This window comes from Aegilops tauschii, chromosome 3 (assembly GCF_002575655.3).
Source record: "Aegilops tauschii subsp. strangulata cultivar AL8/78 chromosome 3, Aet v6.0, whole genome shotgun sequence".
Taxonomy (NCBI): Eukaryota; Viridiplantae; Streptophyta; class Magnoliopsida; order Poales; family Poaceae; genus Aegilops; species Aegilops tauschii.
The window spans coordinates 520,414,087-520,438,757 of record NC_053037.3 but is presented as its reverse complement, the minus strand read 5'-3'; the positions used below and the strand labels follow the sequence as shown (position 1 = coordinate 520,438,757).

Genomic DNA, 24,671 nt, shown 5'->3' with positions numbered 1-24,671 from the left:
CGGCAGCCGCCGGTCCGCCCAATCGCCGTTGTTCAAGCATCGCTAGCCAGCCACCTCTAGCCTCGCCCAGTCAGGGATTGTTGAAAATTTGAGGTACGTCTCAACTCTCAACTCAGCACTTGGTAATTGCCGATCTCTTTCAAATCTGAAATCTCAATTGTGTGGCTAGGCTCTTAAAATTTCTGTTTTTCTAATTGTATGGCTAGGCTCTCAATTGTGTAGGAATTTCAATTTTTTTAAAATTTCTGTTTTTCTAGTTGTATGGCTAGGCTCTTAAAATTTAAAGCTATTACAATTGGAAACAATTCGCTATGATTCAGGGGAGGATTATTTCTGCAGCGGCGAGGCAGAATGTCGAGTAAGTTTAAGTCCCTAATTGTATCATTCAATCGATGAATTTTGTTTATTGTTTATATTCTTGCATATGCAAACACAAATAATGTAACTCGTACATTTTTTATAACACAATAATAATTAATCACAGGAGAATTTATGGAAAGTTTTCTTAAATAATGTAACTCGTTCATTGTTTGGAGTTCTTATGCTTAATTGTTCAAATTTACATAATCAACTAGTATTTCAAATGGAAGTGAACAAATTATGTTGGTAAGAAATCTCGTTGCCATGTAATTAGTGTTGTTGGATGTATTATTTTATATTATTGATTGGTGTCCATCCTTATATATATGATGTGCACGTGGACACCGGGACATTTTTGTTCTGGATCCGCCCCTGCTTGCCTGGATCTCGTTGTTGGGCGTTGGGTGATGCGGAGGATTCGGCCTCTGATTCGGAGGATTGCGTTTCATCCGCCGTGGTGGCATTGGTGCTATCCGTCCCTGCGGCGGGCCATGCCCGGAAGTGTGCCCCGGGGGGCCGGGGCCGGCCGGTGGCGGTGCCTAGGGCCGGCCCTGAGGGGGGGGGGGCAGCAGGGGCGGCCGCCCCAGGCCCCCAACATCCAAGGGGCCCCCTCCCACAAGGTACACTACGCAAGGTAGCCCACGAGGCCACGGCTCAAAAGAAAAAGCAGCAGCGCATCCACGTTATACTGAGCCTGGCCCAGCGCACGGGCAGCAAGAGATGAAGCCCTCCAGGAGTCCAGGTAGGAAACACCCATGTCTTGTTTTTTTCCGCCGCCAACGCCCATCGCTCACATCAAACTTCAATCCCTAATCCTAGCTCGGCAATCGCCGCCGACCGACGTACTGCGGCCGACGAAGGAGCACGCAAGTAGGGATTGTCATCAGGCTCCGGTAAGGAATGCTTCGCTCCTTTTCGATCTAATCTTGTGAGGTTGTATCATTGTATCGATTTTGAGATTTCTCCCCTTCTTACTCACGGCAAAAGTAATTGTTGTCACCGTGAGCAGGATTTTCCCTTGGTAATCAAAACAAGGAGCCGTGATATTATTGTTTGATTAAGAATTATTTACCGGCAGCACTGTTGACTCTAGTAGCAAATCAGATACGAACTAGTCAACACGATGTGTTACGCAAGTCAGGACGCACAATGTTTTTTCTTAACTTGCTATGGTTGACACTTACATAATTAAGCAAATGTTAGCAGCACAAAATATGTCAGAAGCACATTTTGATTCCGAGTAATAGATCATAATGGACATCTTGTATTTCAGAAATTCCCAAAATCAGTACATGAAATAAATGTTGTCGAGGATAAAACGCCTACTAAATCTGAATGAAGGTGAGGAGTTTATGTAGTTGTGTTCCATGATTAATTATTGGACAATGTATACTGAAGCAGGATTAACCAGTAAATTGCATCGAATTCTTTATAAACTTTTTGTTTAACTTGATGATCAATGTCATTGCTTTGATGCTGCAAAACTATTATCTACGAGGTTTTGGGGTTGCGTCCCATTTAGGAGAAAATTTCATAGTAATTTATATACTTATTTAGGTGGGGATGCATTTTTAGTGTTTTTTTTTTGCACAAAGCGGGTGTACCCCGACCTCTGCATTTTTAGTGTTTATTGGTAACATTTTGCCTATACATATGTTAAATATGATTTTGATGTCTACATTAAAGGGGCCCCACGTTATAGTTTCGCCCCGGGCCCCTGAATTCTCAGGACCGGCCCTGGCGGTGCCTTCTGGGCCGTCGAGGTGGTTGCGTGTTGGTCGTCGCCGGCGCAAGGCGGGCAAGGGCCCGGCTCCGTCCCCTGATCGCGGTCTCCTCGGCCATTCTCCCTCCTTTGATGGTGTGGCTGCGTGTGACCTGGGGTCTTCGGTCGCTGGTGCTACTCCCTCTTCTCCTCTCCGGCTGGGGCTGTTGCCGTTGGCGGCGGCTGCGCCGGCGGATGCGGGGGCGGCTGTCGGCCAAACCCTAGATCGGGCGCATCCTGTGGTGGGGATGGCTCCCCTTGGTCCGGTGGGCCTGGAGGTTTCTAGGCCGGCCCGGGATGGGCCGCCTGGGCCTCCGGTCTTGTCTTCTTTTGCTACTTTCCCCTCTTCTGTTTGTGGCCTCGGGGCAGTTGGTTGTGGCTTCTGCCCCACGTGTCTCTCCTCCCTCGGCCCAACTCCCCCCTGGCCCAGTCTGGCCTGGCCAGCCTTGGCTACTTATGGGTGCGACGCGGTTCCCTTCCCCCTCTCCTAGGGTTTCCGGCCTCCGCCGCTGATATTCGCAGAGCGCGTCGTCCTATCCGTCACTTTCTCAGATCCAACTACTCTCCCCTTCCTCTTCGCCTCTCCTTCGTGGAAGTGCTCGCCATGGACAAGTCCAGGGGGTCTTCCTCCGAGGCCCTCTCGGGTAGCAAGCGGGCTCGTGAAGATTCGACGGGCAATGGTGTGGATCTGGCGTATGAAGCTGAGTTGCGGTCTAAGCTCGAGGCTGAGCGTGTGGCGCGCGAGGTCTCGCGCGAGCGCAAGGCTTGGGCGGCTGGGCCGGAGTGGCTCCAGCGCGACGAGCAGGAGCGCTCGGCTGCCAGATCTGGGTCGCGCTGCCTGGATTTGGTGGCGCGGCGGCGTCGGGGCCGGACCCGTGGGAGGCTGCTGCCGCTTCGGCTGGTGGTGGCTCTTCCTCGTTGGCGCCGCGTCCGGCTTCGGCCAGGGGTCCAGTGCCCCCGCCTCGGCCGCCTCATCGCTCCTTAGCGGCTGGTGCTGCTGAAAGTGCCACTATCCCTGGGTGGTTTTGGTAATTCCTAACAACATATAGCTCATTGAGCTAATGCTGTTTCAAGATAGATATTTTAGGAAAGCTCAATGATTGGCATGGCATGGATTAGAAAGTGGACCCTTCAAAATGCTAAGGACAAAAGATTGGCTTAAGCTCAAAGCACAGGACTCTACATTTTCTATTTTAGTGATCCAAGATCACATTGAGTTTATAGGAAAAGCCAATACTATTAAGAAGGGGTGAGGTGTTGCTTAATGAGGTGCTCCAAAACCCTCCACTACTTTCTCATATCCACATATGTCCCAAACCAAAAGTCCAACTCGGCCCCACCGATTCTTTCTATCTGGCGCCACCGAGTTCAGTTGACATAGCCACTGCCAGAAACCCTAGTCTTTTCGGTCTCACTGATAGGGATCTCGGTCTCACTGAGATGGGATTGTAATCTCTCTGTTTCCCTTCGTAACGTTTCGGTCAAACCGAGATGAGCGATCGGTCCCATCGAGATTGCAATGCAAACACTCTGTTTCCCTTTCGTAACGTTTCGGTCCAACCGAGATGAGCGAATCGGTCCCACCGAGTTTGCCTGACCAACTCTCTATTTGACTATTACCAAAATCGGTCTCACCGAGATTACGTTATGCCCTAACCCTAATGATATCGGTCCCACCGAGTTGACATGTTGGTCCCACCGAAACACCTAACGGTCATATTATGAACCAATTCGGTCTGACCGAGTTCTCTGATTCGGTCCCACTGAGTTTGGTGATTTGTGTGTAACGGTTAGATTTTGTGTGGAGGCTATATATACCCCTCCACCCACTCTTCATTCGTGGAGAGAGCCATCAGAACATGCCTACACTTCCAATACATATTTTCTGAGAGAGAACCACCTACACTTGTGTTGAGGTCAAGATATTCCATTCCAACCACATAAATCTTGATCTCTAGCCTTCCCCAAGTTGCTTTCCACTCAAATCTTCTTTCCACCAAATCCAATCCTATGAGAGAGAGTTGAGTGTTGGGGAGACTATCATTTGAAGCACAAGAGCAAGGAGTTCATCATCAACACACCATTTGTTACTTCTTGGAGAGTGGTGTCTCTTAGATTGGTTAGGTGTCACTTGGGAGCCTCCGTCAAGATTGTGGAGTTGAACCAAGGAGTTTGTAAGGGCAAGGAGATCGCCTACTTCGTGAAGATCTACCCTAGTGAGGCAAGTCCTTCGTGGGCAACGGCCATGGTGGGATAGACAATGTTGCTTCTTCGTGGACCCTTCGTGGGTGGAGCCCTTCGTGGACTCGCGCAACCGTTACCCTTTGTGGGTTGAAGTCACCATCAATGTGGATGTACGATAGCACCACCTATCGGAACCACGGATAAAAAATCTCCGTGTCAACATTGCGTTTGCTCCCTCAATATCATCTCTTTACCTTCATATGCAATTGTTTTACATTTCGCTACTATACTCTTAGAATTGCATGTGTAGGTTGATTGCTTGACTTGTGCTAAGTTGTTAAAATCTTCCAAGAACTAAAATTGGGAAAAGGCTAGATTTTTATTTGGTCAAGTAGTCTAATCACCCCCCTCTAGACATACTTTCGATCCTACAAGTGGTACCAGAGCTTTGGTCTCCATTTGCTTTGATTTCCATAGCTTTTGGTGGTCATAGCGTTGGTTTCACAACCTAGGAGAGTATGGCGTCTAGCGAGGGAAATTACCACCGTAGAGGTCCTTACTTTGATGGTACAAATTTTGCTAGTTGGAAGCATAAGATGAAAATGCATATTCTTGGACATAACCCCGCCGTTTGGGCTATTGTGTGTATTGGCTTGCAAGGTGAATTCTTTGGTGGGAGAGAACGAAACCGTGAAGCTACCGCGGAAGAGTTGAAGATGTTACAATACAATGCTCAAGCTTGTGATATTCTCTTCAATGGATTGTGCCCCGAAGAATTCAACAAAATCAGCTGTCTTGAGAATGCAAAGGAAATTTGGGATACTTTGATTGATATGCACGAAGGTACCGACTCCGTTAAGGAATCCAAATTGGATGTGCTTCAAAGTCAACTTGACAAGTTCAAAATGAAGGATGGTGAAGGTGTCGCCGAAATGTACTCTAGGCTTGCTCTCATCACAAATGAGATTGCCGGCTTGGGAAGTGAAGAGATGACCGACAAATTCATCATCAAGAAGATCCTAAGAGCCTTGGATGGAAAATATGATACCGTGTGCACATGGATCCAAATGATGCCCAATTACAAAGATCTCAAGCCAACGGAAGTCATTGGAAGAATTGTTGCTCATGAAATGTCACTCAAGGATAAGGAAGAGCTTCACAACAAGTCTAGTGGTGCTTACAAAGCCTCGTGTGATGCTCCCACATCATCAAGTGAGAAACAAACCTTTAATGAAGAATTGAGCCTAATGGTCAAGAACTTCAACAAGTTCTACAAGAGTAGAAGGAAAGAAAGAAGTTCCAAGTCAAGGTCCTACAATGACAAAAGATCTTCTAGTCGTGAGCGTAATTGCTACAATTGTGGAAGACCTGGACACTACTCAAATGAGTGTACGGCTCCCTACAAAGGAAGAGAAGATTCTCCCAAAAGAAGAAGTAGAAGAGAAGAATCACCACCAAGAGAAAGGAGGAGTAGAGATGATCGTTATGAACGAAGACCCTCTCGGAGAAGCAAGGACTCAGAAAGAAGGAAAAGTCATCAAGGAGCTACACAAAAAGAAGACATCAAGCTCATGTTGGTGAATGGGTATCCGGCTCCGACTCCGACAATCACTCCGAAAGAAGTTATCACTCCGACTCCGAATATACTCAAGATGAAGGTGTTGCCGGTCTAGCACTTGTGTCAACCAACTCCTACGACATATTTGACTCACCAAATGAAGGAATTGGAAGATGCTTCATGGCCAAAGGTCCAATGGTAACACATCCCGAGTATGTTGATTTCAATAGTGATGAAGATGATTTGTTAGGTGATGATGATTTACTTGTTGACAACTCTAGTGATGAAAACTATGATGAAACGTTAATTAATCATGCTAATCAAGATAAAAAGAATGATGATGATGAGAAGGAGATTGAGCGTCTAACTAAAGAACTAAACACTCTTAAGTTAGCTCATGGAACTACCTTGGAAAATCATCAAGAACTTTTAAAGACTCATGATAAGCTACGCGTTGAAAAGCTCAACCTTGAGCAAGAGCATGAGTTTTTAAAGGCAATCAATGATGATCTTCGCAAGAAAAGTTCTTCTTACATTGCCAAGCGTTTACTCTTGTCTACTTATATGCCACAAGTTAAATCTAGCAACAAGTACAAGAAAGATGCTTCATCTAGTAGTAACAACAATCATGCTAAATCCAATGTTGTTGCTTCTAGTAGTTCTCTTGATTCCACTAATGATTCTCTTAGCCAAGTTACACTTGAGCAAGAAAATAGCTTATTGAAGGGAATTATAGAGAAAGGTGTTTACAAGAGCCTTGCCGGAAGTAAGAAATTTGAGGAAATTGTACGCAAGCAAGGAAGACACCGGAAGAATCAAGGTGTTGGTTTTGAACGAAAGTTCAATGCCAATGGAGTTGAGTGGGAAGAAGATCAATACCCCAAGACGAAGTTTGTTCCTCAACAAGAGAAGTATGATCCTACTTCCTTCAAGGGGACACAAGCTCAAGATGATCTTCCACCACAAGACCACAAGCAAAAAGGCAAGGACAAGCTTCAAGAGGAAATTGATGCATTTGAAGAAGCACCTAAGGCCTTGGTCAAGTGGGTTCCCAAGACTACATCAAGTACTACTTAATCAAGTACAACTACAACTCCGAGGATTCCCATCAAGATGGTGTGGATCTAGAAGAAGAAGAACTAGAGAGGTCTTGAGGGTGACTCCGCCAACACACTTCACTCTTATCATTTTGGCGAGAACAAGTGCAAACAACTTCCATATCTTGCACTAGTTCAAGGAGTCACAAACCCTCTTGGTGGTAAGACAAGGGACAAGGTAACCCAATGCTTTCATGGACATCATCTTGTGTATGCATCACTCTATGTCTATGGATATCCTTGTTTGTTCCTTGTGGGACTAACCCGTGTAGGTATTGAAAGTGCAACTCACTCCATAGGATTGCTCCAAATGATCTACATCAACATTGAGCATCTACATCTTCAACACCTACATGAAGTCATCATCGACAAAACCCAAGGTTAGTTCATCCCTCTAAGGGGGATATCACATCTAGGGGGGGTTTTACTCTAATCACTTGAGCTAAAGAAACTCTAATGGTGTGAACACAACAATGCTTTATGTAAAAGTGGTAACCCCACTTGTGCTTAAACGATGAGTATAACCTATGATCAAATGTTTTCATTTGACTCCTATGTCAATATACTCATATATAGATGACCTAGTCATTGCCAAATTGCTTGATAGATGCTAGAGTGTTTGTGCATGCTTTGTCACATATTTCATTTGCCATTTTATTGTGTGAGCATGTTGGTTGCATGTTTTACTCATTCGAGGACATCCATTTGTTGTTTTGATTGTTTGGCTCTTTCTCTTTTGCCAAATGGATGGACAAGAATGCCTAAGAACTCCCTCTAGCTATCTATGCTTTCCTCATCTCAAACTATATTCATGCTACATCACAAAGTTTGATCAAGTCAGATTCGAACCACTCTGTGTGAGGAGCACTCGGAGTTCCCGATTCGTCATAGACTTAAACCTCCAAAACCTCTTTGTGCATCTCGGTCTGACCGATTCATCCTTTTCGGTCCTACCAAGTCACTAAGTTGATCTAGGGTTTTCAATATCGGTGCAACCGATTAGAACCTTTCGGTCACACCGAGTTGCAATAACTGCTTGCAGTTTTGCATCTCGGTGCCACCGAGTCGTTCCACTCGGTCACACCGACAGGGTCAGGTTATATATACCGACGGGCCAAATTTTGGAAATTTTTCCGAACCCTCTCGCCCGCGCATAACCTGCTCTGCCTCTTCGGGTCTCCAGATCGTCCTCTCGCCGCCAGCGACCTCCCGCCGCTGGTCTCCGCCACCGTCAACGGAAATCTTCACCACCGTTGCCGCCGTAGCAAGTTCGTCGCCGAACTAGGGTACGAACTTGATCATTGTGCTAATCCCTAACTCCGATTCTTAGCGCATTGCTTTGCCATGATTCTTGCCACGATTGAAATCATCCTGTCCAGCGAAAACGTCCTGTAGATTAGTTTTGATTTGAAAATTTAGGGTTAGGTCTCCGCCGAATTCATCTTGGACCGACCGAATTGTAGAAATCGGTCTCACCGATTTTGGCATAGGCCAAAGCACACGCATTTTCGGTCCGACCGAAAATTACAAATCGGTGTGACCGAGTTCGATTCTTTGTGAAACCCTAGCAGTCTCGGTACCACCGAACTGTGACTCGGTCCGACCGGGTTCACTAGTTTAGGTTCCAAAAGCTGCTTCGGTATCACCGAGTTTACAAATCGGTTGATCCGAAATGCTTTCTATGAAGAACTAAAACTAAGTTTTTAAGTCATCCATTTTGCAAAACTCCTGTACTTTGTGATGCTCATCTACTCTACCTCATCTATAACCTATTCACAGGGTCTGTTGTCAGACTATTTGCAGAGATGTCTGACCAAAGTGACAGCCAGAACAAGTCAGAAGAGCAGGTTCAGTTGAGTGAGGGCACTAGTCCCTTTAGCAGCTATGATGAAGGCAGCAGGAGCACACCAAGCAATCTGCCAAAGGCTGCCACAAGGACAAGGAAGAAGAGGAATTCTGACTCTGAAGATGAAGATTATGTGGCTGTTGAAGATGAAGCCACTTCAAAGAAGAAAGTGCTGAAGAAAGAGTATGGCTCAGCTGCTGCAACTAAGCCAGGTCTGAAAACAAAGATGCCAGTAAGAAGACAACCCATGTCTAAGCCAAGAAAAGTTGCCACAGGAGAAACAATGGAGTTCACTCTTGAACCCAAGGAAACTGGAGATGGCAAGAAGAGAAAAGAAAGGGTCAAGAAGACATTGCCAGAGTTATTGGGAAGTCATCAATGATGAGAGATTCTGAAGAAGAGGAAGAGGATGTTGCACCAGCACCCAAAGCTCAAAAGCTTATGGGAGATGCAATCAAAGCAGGGGCTGCTCCATCAAAGCCCAAAACTGCTCCCAAGGCTGCTGCTCCAGCTCCAAAGCCAAAACCCAAAAGGAGCACTAGGAACATACCTGCTGAAGAGAAGATCAAGGCCCAAGTGCCTCAAGCTGCTGAAGAAGAAGAAGAAGATGATTCTGTTGTGTTGAGGAAGCTAAAGCCCAAGATCCCTAACCACACTGATGCACACCCAGTTGCAGAGAATATGAAAATCAGGAAGGATGCAGGATTGAGACTATGGAGAGAGTCTGGTCCCTATGCTATCAGGAGAAGGACTGCTATAGACTACAGATTCCACACTAAGGAACAACAGGACTTCTATGAGACTGTTTTGCTCGACAAGAAGCCCATTGTGTGTGATATGAGATGTGTTGACTGGGAGTTCATCAAGGAGAATGAGGATCACTTCCCTGGAGTGCTTGATAGCTTTAAGGCATGTGGAGTGGACACTTTTGTTGCCCAGAAGCTCACCAAGTGGAACGATGAGCTCATCATGCAATTTTACTCCACTGCCCACTTCTATCCAGATGGAAGGATTGTATGGATGTCTGAGGGTACTAGGTACCAATCTACAGTTGATGAGTGGGCCAAGCTCATAAATGCTCCTGAGGAACATGAGGATGACTTGGACATTTATGCAGAGAAGAAGAAAGGCCACAACAGTATGGCCAACATGTACAAGGAGATCCCAGATGCTGCTTTGGATACACATAAGTTTGGATCTGTCCATTACCTGTTGTCTGGTTTGCCAACAATCAACTGGATCTTAAGGCACACACTGCTACCCAAGTCAGGTGATCACAGGATGATCAGAGGACATGCTATCAACTTGCTGCACATATTTGATGTCCCACAGAAGTTCAAAGTTATGAGCCTGATTGTGGAAACAATCAAGAGGACTGCCACTGATCAGAAGAGAAGTTGTGGGTATGCCCCACACATTCAGGAGCTAATCAACTCAAAGATGGGAAAAGGCAAGTACATCTTGGATAAGGAGCACCTGCCCATCTATCCTGAATTTGAAGACAACACTGTTGTGATGAATGAGAATGAACCATCTTCTGCTCAAGCACATGAAAAGAGAGAGAAGGCTAAGGCAGAGAAGGCTGCAAAGATGCCAACTGTGGAAGAGACATCTCAGGTATTCTTGAAGAGCAAGCAAGACCAGGTTGAATATCTGATCCAATCCACCCTGAGGATTGAGAAGGGCTTGGCCACCCTGACCAAGAACCAGGAGAGTTTGGAAAGGATTACTGAGACAAAATTTTATGACCTTGATGTCAAGGTAACAGAAATCCAAACTGCAGTTGAGCAACTTCAGGAGGAGGCAGAGGAGAAGAAGGGCAAGTCTACCACAGATGCTTTTGCCAGAGTGCCCATAGGACAGAGATCTGCTGCAGTGCCAGTGACAGACACTAGAGCCACAACATCAGCACCAGCAGCTACAACTCCAGTTCCACCTCCAGCAGCTACTCCACCAGCTCCAGCTACTTCATCAGAAGCCTTCGTCCTTGGAGTTCTCTCAACACCACCTCCCGAAGATCAAGCCTGAGAGTCGTTTAGCACTATGCATTTTCAAACTTTTTGGTAACTTGTTGCCAAAGGGGGAGAAAAATGTATAGATCATAGGCTTCGAGAGAGAGAGAGAGAGTGTGTTGGTTTTTTTCCTCTCTTTGCACTTATTTGGTTTGATTTGAAACTTTATTGCATGCTTCTGTGAGCTACTTGTGAGATACTTGTTTGATCTTGTGTTTGATCATATGCTACCCTTAATGCTTGATTGGATGATATTATCTCTTATATCCTAGATGATCATTCACTTGTTTTGGTGATGAGTGCATGCTTTAACTTCTATCATTTTGAGCGCTCCACCAAGATGTATGTGACATGGAAGAGTAACCCATGATCCTAATCGATTGTGCATTTGCATTCAAAAGCAAATTTTAAATAATGCACAAATTTAGGGGGAGCTCTTACTTATCACATACTTCTCAAAGCGACGATGTTTTTCAATACTATTTATCATTTGTCGAAGCTTTGATCTATATGTTGTCATCAATTACCAAAAAGGGGAGATTGAAAGTGCAACTATCCCTGGGTGGTTTTGGTAATTCCTAACAACATATAGCAAATTGAGCTAATGCTATTTCAAGATAGATATTTCAGGAAAGCTCAATGATTGGCATGGCATGGATTAGAAAGTGGACCCTTCAAAATGCTAAGGACAAAAGATTGGCTTAAGCTCAAAGCACAAGACTCTACATTTTCTATTTTAGTGATCCAAGATCACATTGAGTCTATAGGAAAAAGCCAATACTATTAAGAAGGGATGAGGTGTTGCTTAATGAGGTGCTTGCTCAAAATGCTTAGTGATATGCTCCAAAACCCTCCACTACTTTCTCATATCCACATATGTCCCAAACCAAAAGTCCAACTCGGCCCCACCGATTCTTTCTATCCGGCGCCTACGAGTTCAGTTGACATAGCCACTGCCAGAAACCCTAGTCTTTTCGGTCTCATTGATAGGGATCTCGGTCTCACCGAGATGGGATTGTAATCTCTCCGTTTCCCTTCGTAACATTTCGGTCAAACCGAGATGAGCGATCGGTCCCACCGAGATTGCAATGCAAACACTCTGTTTCCCTTTAACGTTTCGGTCCAACCGAGATGAGCGAATCGGTCCCACCGAGTTTGCCTCACCAACTCTCTGTTTGACTATTACCAAAATTGGTCCCACCGAGTTTGTGTAATCTGTCTCACCGAGATTACGTTATGCCCTAACCCTAATGATATCGGTCCCACCGAAACACCTAACGGTCACATTATGAACCAATTCGGTCTGACCGAGTTCTCTGATTCGATCCCACCGAGTTTGGTGATTTGTGTGTAACGGTTAGATTTTGTGTGGAGGCTATATATACCCCTCCACCCACTCTTCATTCGTGGAGAGAGCCATCAGAACATGCCTACACTTCCAATACATATTTTCTGAGAGAGAACCACCTACACTTGTGTTGAGGTCAAGATATTCCATTCCAACCACATAAATTTTGATCTCTAGCCTTCCCCAAGTTGCTTTCCACTCAAATCTTCTTTCCACCAAATCCAATCCTATGAGAGAGAGTTGAGTGTTGGGGAGACTATCATTTGAAGCACAAGAGCAAGGAGTTCATCATCAACACACCATTTGTTACTTTTTGGAGAGTGGCGTCTCCTAGATTGGCTAGGTGTCACTTGGGAGCCTCCGTCAAGATTGTGGAGTTGAACCAAGGAGTTTGTAAGGGCAAGGAGATCGCCTACTTCGTGAAGATCTACCCTAGTGAGGCAAGTCCTTCGTAGGCGACGACCATGGTGGGATAGACAAGGTTGCTTCTTCGTGGACCCTTCGTGGGTGGAGCCCTTCGTGGACTCGCGCAACCGTTACCCTTCGTGGGTTGAAGTCTCCATCAACGTGGATGTACGATAGCACCACCTATCGGAACCACGGATAAAAAATCTCCGTGTCAACATTGCGTTTGCTCCCTCAATCTCATCTCTTTACCTTCATACGCAATTGTTTTACATTCCGCTGCTATACTCTTAGAATTGCATGTGTAGGTTGATTGCTTGACTTGTGCTAAGTTCTTAAAATCTGCCAAGAACTAAAATTGGGAAAAGGCTAGATTTTTATTTGGTCAAGTAGTCTAATCACACCCCTCTAGACATACTTTCGATCCTACACCTGCCTCTCGCCCGGGCCAGCGCTTCGGCCCTGGATCCTCTCCTGCGCTGGCCAGAGATCGTCGTGGTCCTTCTTCTGCTCCGGGCGCCTCCTCTGCTGGCCTTGGTGATGGTATTCTGCCCCCGCCCCCGCCTCCGCCTCCCCCTCCCCGCCAGCACCCTGCTGCTTCAAGCCCCTCTCCGTCCCTGACCTGCGTCGCCTGCCACCGCCCGGGCCACTTCCAGTCCAGATGCACCAATCCTCCCGTTTGCCTCATTTTTCGCTCGGATGGGCATCTGACGGTGGATTGCCGCAATCGCTCCAAGAGTCCTTCCTTCATTTAGTTTGGGAAGGGTTTGCCAGGCTGCTCTTTCTTCGCCTTGGACTCTGATGTTCCTGTGGTGATGGCGGTGCCCTCTCTCTCCAACACGGCCATCATTACTGTTTGTGGCCTGAAGATTTCCCCGCAGACTCTCTTGGATGGCCTGAAGATTTGGGACGAGGGGGGGTTGGGACTGGCAGGTGCACCAGCTTTCAGAGTTCGAGTTTGACTTTGCAGTGGTCTTTCCCTCCAAGGAGTGTTTAAGGATGATCTCCTCTTGTACTAGCTTCACTCTACCTCTAAACCAATTGGTTGTGTCAGTCAAGGCGGCTACTTGTGGTGCAAAGGCGGTTGGCCCTCTGTCCAAGATATGGGTGGTAGTTGATGACGTGCCAGTTGGCTTACGATCTGTTGAGTTCATGATGGCATTTGGTAATCTCATTGGCATGCCCGTTGAAGTGGATGCCGAGTCGCTGGGCAAGGTTGCTCCGGTTCGTCTCAATGTGTGGTGCATTGACCCCGTCTGTGTTCATGGTGCTGTGGATGTTTTCCCATCCCCTGAAGGTGTGCGCTTACGAGTTCGGGTCGAAGGTGCGGATTTCCATGCTCCTCCTCCGCCTCCTCCTTCCAAGCCGTCTGATCAGGATGACAAGCAGGGTGATGGTTTGGCTGGTGGGCACAACCCGAGTGGTGGCATAGACCCTCGTTTTACGCAGTCTGAATGGGATGGAATGGATCTGGAGGAACAGGAGTTGTACAAGGCCAATGCACCGGTTGATAATCCTCAGAAGGATTATGTGGCTCCTCGTGTGAATGTTGCTAGCAAGGGTATGCCCTTCTCTGGTGTTTGCTCCAACGTGCCTGCTCGTCCGCAGTCTCCTTCCTTCTCTGGGATTGAAGATCTTCCTGCCTCCTCCCCCGCGATCCACTGGTCCCACATCTAAGAAGAAGTCATCGGTTCGGAAATTCTCTGCTAAGAGTAGGGCATCTTCTGGCTCCAAGCAATCTGTGGCGTGATGTCTACTACGCAACCTTCTTCTTGTAGATGTTGTTGGGCCTCCAAGTGCAGAGGTTTGTAGGACAGTAGCAAATTTCCCTCAAGTGGATGACCTAAGGTTTATCAATCCGTGGGAGGCGTAGGATGAAGATGGTCTCTCTCAAGCAACCCTGCAACCAAATAACAAAGAGTCTCTTGTTTCCCCAACACACCCAATACAATGGTAAATTGTATAGGTGCACTAGTTCGGCGAAGAGATGGTGATACAAGTGCAATATGGATGGTAGATATAGGTTTTCGTAATCTAAAAATATAAAAACAACAAGGTAACTAATGATAAAAGTGAGCACAAACGGTATTGCAATGCTAGGAAACAAGGCCTAGGGTTCATACTTTCACTAGTGCAAGTTCTCTCAACAATAATAACATAATTGGATCATATAACTATCCCTCAACATGCAACAAAGAGTCACTCCAAAGTCACTAATAGCGGAGAACAAACGAAGAGATTATGGTAGGGTACGAAACCACCTCAAAGTTATTCTTTCCGATCAATCCATTGGGCTATTCCTATAAGTGTCACAAACAGCCCTATAGTTCGTAGTAAAATAACACCTTAAGACACACATCAACCAAAACCCTAATGTCACCTAGATACTCCAATGTCACCTCAAGTATCCGTGGGTATGATTATATGATATGCATCACACAATCTCAGATTCATCTATTCAACCAACACATAGAGCCTCAAAGAGTGCCCCAAAGTTTCTACCGGAGAGTCAAGATGAAAACGTGTGCCAACCCCTATGCATAGGTTCATGGGCGGAACCCGCAAGTTGATCACCAAAACATACATCAAGTGAATCAATAGAATAACCCATTGTCACCACGGTTTTCCCACGCAAGACATACATCAAGTGTTCTCAAATCATTAAAGACTCAATCCGATAAGATAACTTCAAAGGGAAAACTCAATCCATTACAAGAGAGTAGAGGGGGAGAAACATCATAAGGTCCAACTATAACAACAAAGCTCGCGATACATCAAGATCGTGCCGAATCAAGAACACAAGAGAGAGATCAAACACATAACTACTGGTACATACCCTCAGCCCCGAGGGTGAACTACTCCCTCCTTGTCATGGAGAGCGCCGGGATGATGAAGATGGCCACCGGTGAGGGACCCCTCCCTCCGGCAGGGTGCCGGAATAGGGTCCTGATTGGTTTTTGGTGGCTACAGAGGCTTGCGGCGGCGGAACTCCCGATCTATTCTGTTCCCCGAAGGTTTTAGGGTATATTGGTATATATAGGAGGAAGAAATACGTCAGGGGAGCCACGAGGGGCCCACGAGGGTGGAGGGCGTGCCCGGGGGGGTGGGCGCGCCCCCCTGCCTCGTGCCTTCCTCGTTGATTCCCTGACATGCACTCCAAGTCCCCTGGATTGCTTCCGTTCCAAAAATAACTTTCCCGAAGGTTTCATTCCGTTTGGACTCCGTTTGATATTCCTTTTCTGCGGAACACTGAAACAAGGGAAAAAACAGAAACTGGCACTGGGCTCTGGGTTAATAAGTTAGTCCGAAAAATAATATAAAAGTGCATAGTAAAGCCCATTAAACATCCAAGATGGAATATAATATAGCATGAAGCAATCAAAAATTATAGATACGTTGGAGACGTATCATGGCGGGTCTGGCTCGTCGTCTGCACAAGGACATGGTGTCTGCTTCGGGATCTAGTCTGGGTCCGGCATCGCCTGTGCGGTGCTCTCCGGTGCTGCGCTCTCCCGCGTCCATGGCGCGCAAGGGCCGGCGCGTGCGTGACTCTGGCGTGTCGGTGGCGGTGAGGGCTGAGAGGCGCGCTGCGGCCAGGGATCTTCCGGCTTCAGGTAAACTTGTCCATTCCCCTCTCCCTGCTTCCCCTATTTGCCTGGTTTTGCCTGCGCTTTCGGATGATCATCTGCTTCATATTATGTCCGACGTTGGGGTGTCTGTTGAACCGGGGATGGGCTCTCCCTCTCGTCTTCTTTTGGTCATTAGGGCAAATGAGGTTGCCCAGGCAGCTATTGCCAAGGCCATGGAGGTCCCGGCCGTTGCGGGGCCTGCTGAGGCCAAGGGGCAGTCTGGGGAGGCTGGAGTGACAAATGGTTGTGGCCAGTCGCCTCCACCTCCCACTCAAGGGAAGAGAGGTCAGTCCAAGCGTTCTAAACCTTGTTTGGCCCCGTGCAGATCGAGCCTCCGTATTAAGAACCTTTCCTATAAATGAAAGCTCTTTTCTGGAATGTAAGAGGTTTCGGCGCTAGGGGGCGTCGAACCAGATTCATGATTTGGTGTGTGGCGAGCACATTGACATTTTAGGGCTTGTTGAAACGTTCAAGGAATCTTTTTCCCTTTTGAGCTGTCTGTGGTGGCAGAAAAGAGCTTTCTTAAGGGGATGACTGGCATAAGGTGTCTTATGAGTTACGTAAATTCTTAAGGGGATGGTCTCGCAACAGGACCGCCGATCAGCGTAGGGAGAAAAAGGCCCTCGAATCCCAACTCTGGGATCTGGACCACTCTGCGGACCTCTCTGGGCTCTCTGCTTCTCAATGGGCCACCCGCTACTCCGTGGAAGACGCATTGATGCTGTTGCATCAGCAGTCGGAAGTCTATTGGCATCAACGCGAATCCCTTAACTGGACCTTGAAGGGTGATGCTATGACGGCTTATTTTTTTGCGATCGCCAAGGGTAGACGCCGGAGATGTTTTATTGATAGTCTTATTATTGATGGCGTCAGGACCTCGGACTAGTCTCTCATTTTGAATCACATTGTGGGGTTCTACTCCAACCTCCTCGGCTCCAAGCCGGATCCTGGGCTTTCCTTCTCCTCTAACTTCTGGGACGCGGGTAGTAAGAATTTTCCTGATGAAAACATGGAATTGATGGTTCCTTTATCAGACGAGGAGATTTGGAAGGTGATCAGTTCGGCTAATCCGAACGCTGCCTCTGGGCCAGATGGCTTTTCGATTCCCTTTTTTAAGAAATTCTGGCCGCAGTTGCGGGCTCTCGTCTGTAAGATCATCCAAGGTTTCTGGTTGGGGACGGTGGATATTTCTCGACTTAATTACGCTATCATTTCTCTCATTCCTAAAGTCAAAGGAGCTGACTTGATCTCGCAGTTTAGACCTATTGCCCTCATCAATAATTTCGCCAAATTTCCTGCCAAAGGGCTTGCCACGCGCCTCTCTCCCATTGCTCATCGTACCATTAGTCCTTTCCAATCAGCCTTTATTAAAGGTCGTTTCATCTTGGATGGGGTTCTGTGCTTACATGAAACTGTGCATGACCTTAAGATTCGTAAGTCTAAAGTCGTGATTCTTAAGCTCGATTTTGAGAAAGCTTATGACTCGGTGAGCTGGCCTTTTTTGCGAAGGGTTTTGTTGGCTAAAGGGTTTGAGGGGCACTTTGTTCATAGAATCATGCAGCTAGTCTCGGGAGGCCATACTGCCATCTCTGTTAATGGTCAGGTTAGTAAGTTTTTTGCCAATGGTAGGGGCCTACGGCAAGGTGATCCTGCCTCGCCCATTTTGTTCAACTTCGTAGCGGATGACTTGTCCCGTTTGCTTTCTAGGGCAGCCTCTCATGGGCCCATCACTCCGGTCAGTTCTAATCTTATCCCCGAAGGGGTGACCCACCTTCAATATGCAGATGACACCATCATTATGGTTGAGCTGAATGATTCCTGCCTCGCCAATCTCAAATTCATTCTCCACTGTTTCAAAGCAATGTCGGGCCTTAAGATCAACTTTGCTAAGAGCAAAGTTATCGTTACTGGTGTGGACGAGTCTGAAGCTTTGCAAGTGGCACATCTTCTTAACTGTAAGTTAGGATCTTTTCCGTTCAAATATTTGGGCCTTCCCATATCCCCGGACGTGCTTCATGCGAAAGAATTTGCCCCGGTGGTAACCAAGGTGAGAAACAGGGTCCTTCCTTGGCGTGGGAGGTATAATACCAATGCGGGAAAAGTGGCTTTGATCAATGCTTGTCTGTCTTCCCTTCCCATGTTCTTGACGGGCTTCTACCTACTTTCGGGTGGGACACATGCTGGTTTTGACAAACACCATGGGGCGTTCTACTGGAATGCTGCTGATGACCGTCGCAAATATCGTTTTGTTAAATGGAAGCTGATGTGTAGGCCCAAAAACCTTGGGGGTTTGGGGATTATTAATACTTCCATCATGAACCAATGTTTGCTGATCAAATTGTGGTGGAAGATTATGAGTGCTGAGGACCAGCCCCTTTGGCTGTCTATTCTTAAGGCTAAATATTTCCCCTCCTCTAGCTCGATGTTTGCTAACTCTCATGGTGGTTCTCAGTTTTGGAAATCCTTGGTTAAACTTAGACCTATATTCCAATCTTTTGTTAAGTTTGTAGTTGGGGATGGTTCCTCAATTAAGTTTTGGCTTGACTGGTGGTGTGGAGACTCACCCCTCTCTGTGACCTTCCCCACCTTATTTTCCTATTGCCCGGACCCGAATATTTCTATTGCGGAGTTGGCTTCCCATGGGTGGAACTTGGCCTTTCATCGATCTTTGTCGCCTGAAGAGTTTGAAGACTGGCAACGCCTTACTGCCTTCTTCCCCACGCTCTCGACGAACACGGATTCGGTGATTTGGCCGCTTTCTGCCTCTGGACGCTTTTTTGTTAAGTCGTTGTATTCTAAGCTTGTTGGTGGCACTCGTACTAATCGTTTCTCCCAGATTTGGAAGGCCCGGATTCCTCCTAAGATTAAGATTTTCTCATGGCAAGCCTTTAGAGGCCGGTTGCCTTCGGCTGATCAGATTCGTAAGAGAAATGGGTCGGGTTCCCAATTGTGTGCTTTGTGTGGTGCCTTGGAGGATGCGGAGCATATTTTCTTCCGCTGTGTCCTGGCTAAGCTCATTTGGAGTTGCGTGAGAGAATGGCTTCTCGTTCCTTGGGCCCCTGCCTCCTTTGCTGAGCTGCGTAGCTTGGCAAGTAACTTGTCTGGCGTGTCCAGGCGTATCTTTTGGGTGGGCTTGGGCGCTCTGTGCTGGTCCCTCTGGACGACTAGGAACAAATTCACTATTGAGCATATTTTTTCCGGCTAAACCTGCTAATTGCTTATTTAAATCGTGTGCTCTCTTGCAGCAGTGGAAATCATTGACTAAGGTCGACGACCAGGAAGCGCTCTCTGTGTTGATCTCCAAAGTTCGGGCTTCGGCTTCTCATTTATGCAGACAAGAGCAGGAAGCTTAGATGTTTTTTTGGGTTCGGCAGACTAGTTTAGTTTGGGCTTTTCTTATCCGGCCTGCGTGTCGTGTACTGGCGTGGGAGCCATCTACCCGACTGTCTTCCTTTTGTTTGACCCGTGGTTGGGGTCTGGTTGGTGTTGTGTTGCGAATTGTTATGTGGTTGCTACTTGCCTTATGGCTTTAAGCGTCACGAGATGTCTTACGCCAAGGCGGACGGGATACTTAGGACACCGACCTGTTGGAGCACTTGTCAACGGTCCCCGACGAGATGACCGCCGCCCCTCCGATCTCCTTGGCCAGGCTTCAACTGCCGATGGCGACGGATGAATTGGATGGCATCGCCTTCAGCCTGGCGGCTGGCGGACTGACGCTGCAACTGCCGACGGTGACGGAGACCCGCAGCGGCGCAGCCCTGGACGGACCACGGCCTTCTTTTCATGCAGAAGAGGAACTTGCGGCGGCGAGATGAGATTGAGAGTGGAAGGGGAACGGCCGAACGGGCCTTGGCGGCCTAAAACGGGCTAAGTTGGGCCATATTCGAGTTTTTTAGGGACGCCCGAATGGAATCGCTACTTTTAGTACTGTACCGGAAGTCTAATTGACACGTGACGGGTTTATTAGACGGACTCTATCTACTACATCGCCAACATGGGGATTATGCACGGCTGTCAGCTACGAAAGATGCCAAAGAGCACAAATAAAAGAGGCCACTGAGCCCAACCCGTGACCCAACACCAAAAAATGCACACAGACGAAAAGAAGGCCTCCGAGCCCATCCGTGACCCAGCACCAATAAGTGCGCACGGACCAAAACAATGCAGATAAAAGATCCCCTATGAGGGCACAGTCGTAAGAGAAATACCGCAATTGCATCCCCCGGGTTGGCACGTGCTATACATTAGCACTGGGCTTTTTGTTCAACTTTTGTTTTATTTTTTACCAGCACAACACTCCTCTCATTACACGCACGCATCGAGCACCGAGAGAAAGACGAACACGCTCACCAGCGAAGGTCATGAGCGAGATAGGCTAGCCTCTGACCTGCATTCCGATCTTCGGGATAAAGCTCTTGTCGTCGTGACATGCCCATCACGTCAGAGATGTAGGTGTTCTCACTAGTAGAAAAAGGGCCTAATGTTCAGCTCATTAGTCCCGGTTTGTATTTGAGCTGGCACTAGTGTGACCATTAGTGCCGGTTCCAACGGCTAGGCGGGCCACTCTCATTAGTATCAGTTCGTGCCAAACTTTTAGCAGCGGTTCGTGCCACGAACCGGTGCTAAAGAGAGTGGTGACAGGATGTTGTCAGTCTGGGGCCCCTCCAGCACCTTTAGTACCACGAACCGGTACTAAAGGTCGTCCTATATAAACCCTTCGTCCACCCGCGATCGAGCTCGCTTTGTTTTTCCCCTTTCCTCTCTCCTCTCTGTTCTTCCCCTCTACCTCGAGCTCATCACACATTTTGCCCAAATTTTGTCAAGATTTGAAGGCCCCCATCCATTCAAGTGATCACAAAGGTAAGCAACTTTGTCCTTTCATCTCTCATTGCTAGATTAGCTCTTGCAATGCTTTATATAGTGATTAATTTGTGGGTTTTAGTAATTTGGGAGGAATTATATGTGGTAGTTTATTTGATTTATATGCAATTTGAGCTCAAAATAACTCTTAGTTTGCATATGTAGGTGTGGTTTACTTAGTGCCTTTCCGTCTCCGTCCTAACCACTGTCGATCGTCCGCACCATCCTGTCGCCGGCACCACCTTGTGGGGTGAGCCTCTTGTTCTTATCTTTTTTATATAAAAAATCATGTTTTTGTGATTTAGATATATAGTTACTTGTATATTTATCTTACCCGTACATTGTTTGTTATTCATAGTGCCATGGTTTTGATATCCGTCCCCGTCGGCCCTTGTCCGGGTTATGATTTACCCGTACGTTGTTTGTTATTCATAGTGCCGTGCTTTTGACTAATTTTCATTGATTTTGTCTTATAGAGCTCATCGAATGTTATTTGACCACAAAACTTTGCAAGCACCCATAAATATTTGTTGATAATCAGGCTCACAAAGTTTCAGAATTTTTTGAAATATTTTGCTATGTTTTCTTGCGTGGGTGCACCGAGCTAAGGTGTAGAAAAACCACTCTCCATGTCTTATTATTTGCCTTTCCGAAGGTTGCTTTGGCTGCATCAACTGGTCTTGTTTATTTGAATCCGAGTTTATAAGTTTTCTTACAGTTGTTTTGGTCGGGTACGGTGGCGCTGGCGTTGGAATTGTCAAGTTGCTGCTTTTGGCCCGGCAGAGCGATGGCTGAGGGTACCTGGTTCCTCCTTTTGTTTCTCCTCTTGAGCAGCTCATCGTTGTGTTTTGGTTCTGAACAAGATATCCAGTGCCTTAAGAGTCTGGGCAACAATCAGTGATTGATCCCAACAGTGTGCTCAAATCCTCTTGGAACTTTGAAAATGAAACCGACGGTTTCATATGCCGCTTTACTGGTGTGGAATCCAACCCCCTTCTCCACCCGACCATGGTGTCGGTGCTAAATCTGCAGACATCGACCACCCTCCGTGTTCGTTCCTATGCCTGCAATGCCTAGCAGTTCTATGGCGGCGGCGACCGGATGGGGTCTACGGGTGCAGGCACATCGGCTTTGGCCTAGGTGGGGATTCTCACTCCCCTACGAGGGTCTCGCTCGGGTCCAATCCTCTGGTACCCCAGATGTTACGGCTGGTATGGCAAATGCGACGACGGCGATGACAACCACCGCGGTAATGGTGTTGTGCAAGTTCGAGAGGAGGATCATGAAGAAATCATATGCTTGAAGGTTTCCGTCTATTCTTGTGACAATGGACTTGTGAAGATGTGCCGAAGAGAGGCTCACCCATAGTGGACTATGGGGAGCAATATACTAGTCTTCATCGAGCCAGCTCAATCAAGAAATGTGGTCCAATTTGAGTAGGACAAGATCATCTTCTTCTAGCTCAAGTGGACTACGTGGAAGTTAAAGGTTTGACCTTAATAGGTTTTCTATTTTACCGGTCTCATGGTGTTAGTTTGGAAGCCAGGTTATATATTTGATTACCATACTATCAAGGGGGTCCCTCGAGTGAGTAGCTTGATCATATCAGTCATAGAGAGCTCAAACCATTGCATCGTTTGTATCATCTTTCTAGCTTCTTGTTTGGCTTTTCTCCCTGTGAGTTTTGGAGCTTGTGGTCATCCTCATTACAAGCTCAAGTTCATCGATAACGGATTTCGTATGCATCATCGATTGTGTTTTTGATGTTGGTGTTTTTTACGGTTCTTCACTCATGGATGTTTGATTACCGTACAACCCAACATAATCCCACGAACACGTCGGAGAAGAGCCGACTACCTCAACCATTGCCATGCCTCCGACTTCCCCGCCTCCACCATCGTTGCCACAGAAGCCTCAACCCCAACACCGACGCCTTTCACTAGTCCCACTTGCCGATGCTCAGCTCCAAAGATGAAGCCCTCGAGAGGGGAAACGACGCCATAGCGCCGACAACATCCGATCACACAAGAGTTAGGGTTTTCCCCGGAGCCGGATCCACGCGGTAAGGGTGTGGCAGCAAAGCAGCGATGCCTCGAAGAAGGTCTACAACGCCTGCAGCCGCCACCATCGCCGGTCACAGGCCCAAGGCCGAGACAAGGTCTTCATCCAAGCTCCCGACACACCCAATCCGTATCCGCGTCGGCAAGTCCACCAAGCACGCCACCACCACCACCAACGAACCTACCCGCTGACGAACAGATCGTTGATGTCACCGCCACAGTCAACCGCACCTCGCAGGGAACACCAATGGGCAATCACCAGCACAAACTGCCGGATCCATTAACGACCAAGAGGAGAGACACCGGCCGCAACACGACTACCACATCCTGTCGAGCACCATGTCGACAAGGAACGGAGGTGCGCCGCCCGAGGCCGCGAACCACCATGGTTCCCGGTCATGGCTCTACACCAGACGTGGTGCTACCACGTTCGTTGAAATCAGATCCAACAACCCCGCACGACAAGGCCGCACTTCAGCAACACACCAGGACTCGACATGATGCCAGATCGGCGCCACGTCCATTGGAGACGTCCTCGCCAGGCCAGCTCCGCACAACATCCACACACGCATCCGCATGCGCCCCTTGCGGCCAAGCCGCCGCCCTTGCCTCGCCGCCGCAACCGTATTTTTGGAGTTAATTGCATGTTGGTAACACACTTCCGCACCTACTCACGGATTGGTACCACTACTCAAAAGTTTCACAATTCAGTACCAACTCAGGGCCTAAGTGGTGCATAACGGGCTAAGGAGCGTATAAATGCATATTGACCGCGTATCCGACAGGTCGGGCCCACATGGCAGGCGACACGCTAGCCGAATCGGCGCGTGGACGGGTCGGTGACTCGGACGAGTCCGACCTAACGGGCTAGGTCGAACCGAGACGCCGGTTCGAACCCTAACTCTCGTTCCCCTCTCCCTCTCCTCCCCGTGCTCCTCTCTAGCAATGCCGACGGCGAATCCGGACGGCGGCGATGTAGGCGGCGGCTCGAGCTGCGGTGGCGGTGTGGGCGGGTAAAGAGATCTTCCTGGCCTCGGGGCCGATGCGTACCCAGGATTGGCCGAGGGCGACGTTGACAGTTCGTCGTACTACTCGAGCGGCGAGGAAGAAATGGAGGAGGCCCCGCTGACCATGGAGCAGCACCTGCGGATGGCAGAGATTTGGGTCGCCAACCCTTTCACGAGCCATCACTGGACCCATGGATGTGGTGGAGTGCTTTAAGTCCTCCTCCCTCTCCTCTCTTCTTTCTTCCAATTTGGGGCTAGGGTTAGTGTTACTGAAAATGTCCAAATTTGCTGCCACTTGTAGTGTGGATGATGCTATCTGGGATGTTAGGATTCACTTTTATGCCCTACATAATTTGGATAGGAAGACATGCAGTTTTGATGTCACTTTTCTGAATCTGTATGCACTATTGCATACACAAGGATTTACATTCTCTAATGAATTGTATCACATGGAGAACACATGCATAGGAGAGCAGAGAGAGCATGGCCTAGACTTGATTGAAACAAGCATTAAATTGCAGCAACTTAAGAAGCAGCATG

The 24,671-nt window shown here is 47.6% G+C and overlaps 1 pseudogene; it reads right to left on the bottom strand.

Moving 5' to 3' along the window:
- LOC109760255 (uncharacterized acetyltransferase At3g50280-like) overlaps positions 1-24,671 on the bottom strand; it is a 210,825-nt pseudogene that overhangs the window by 31,759 nt on the left and 154,395 nt on the right.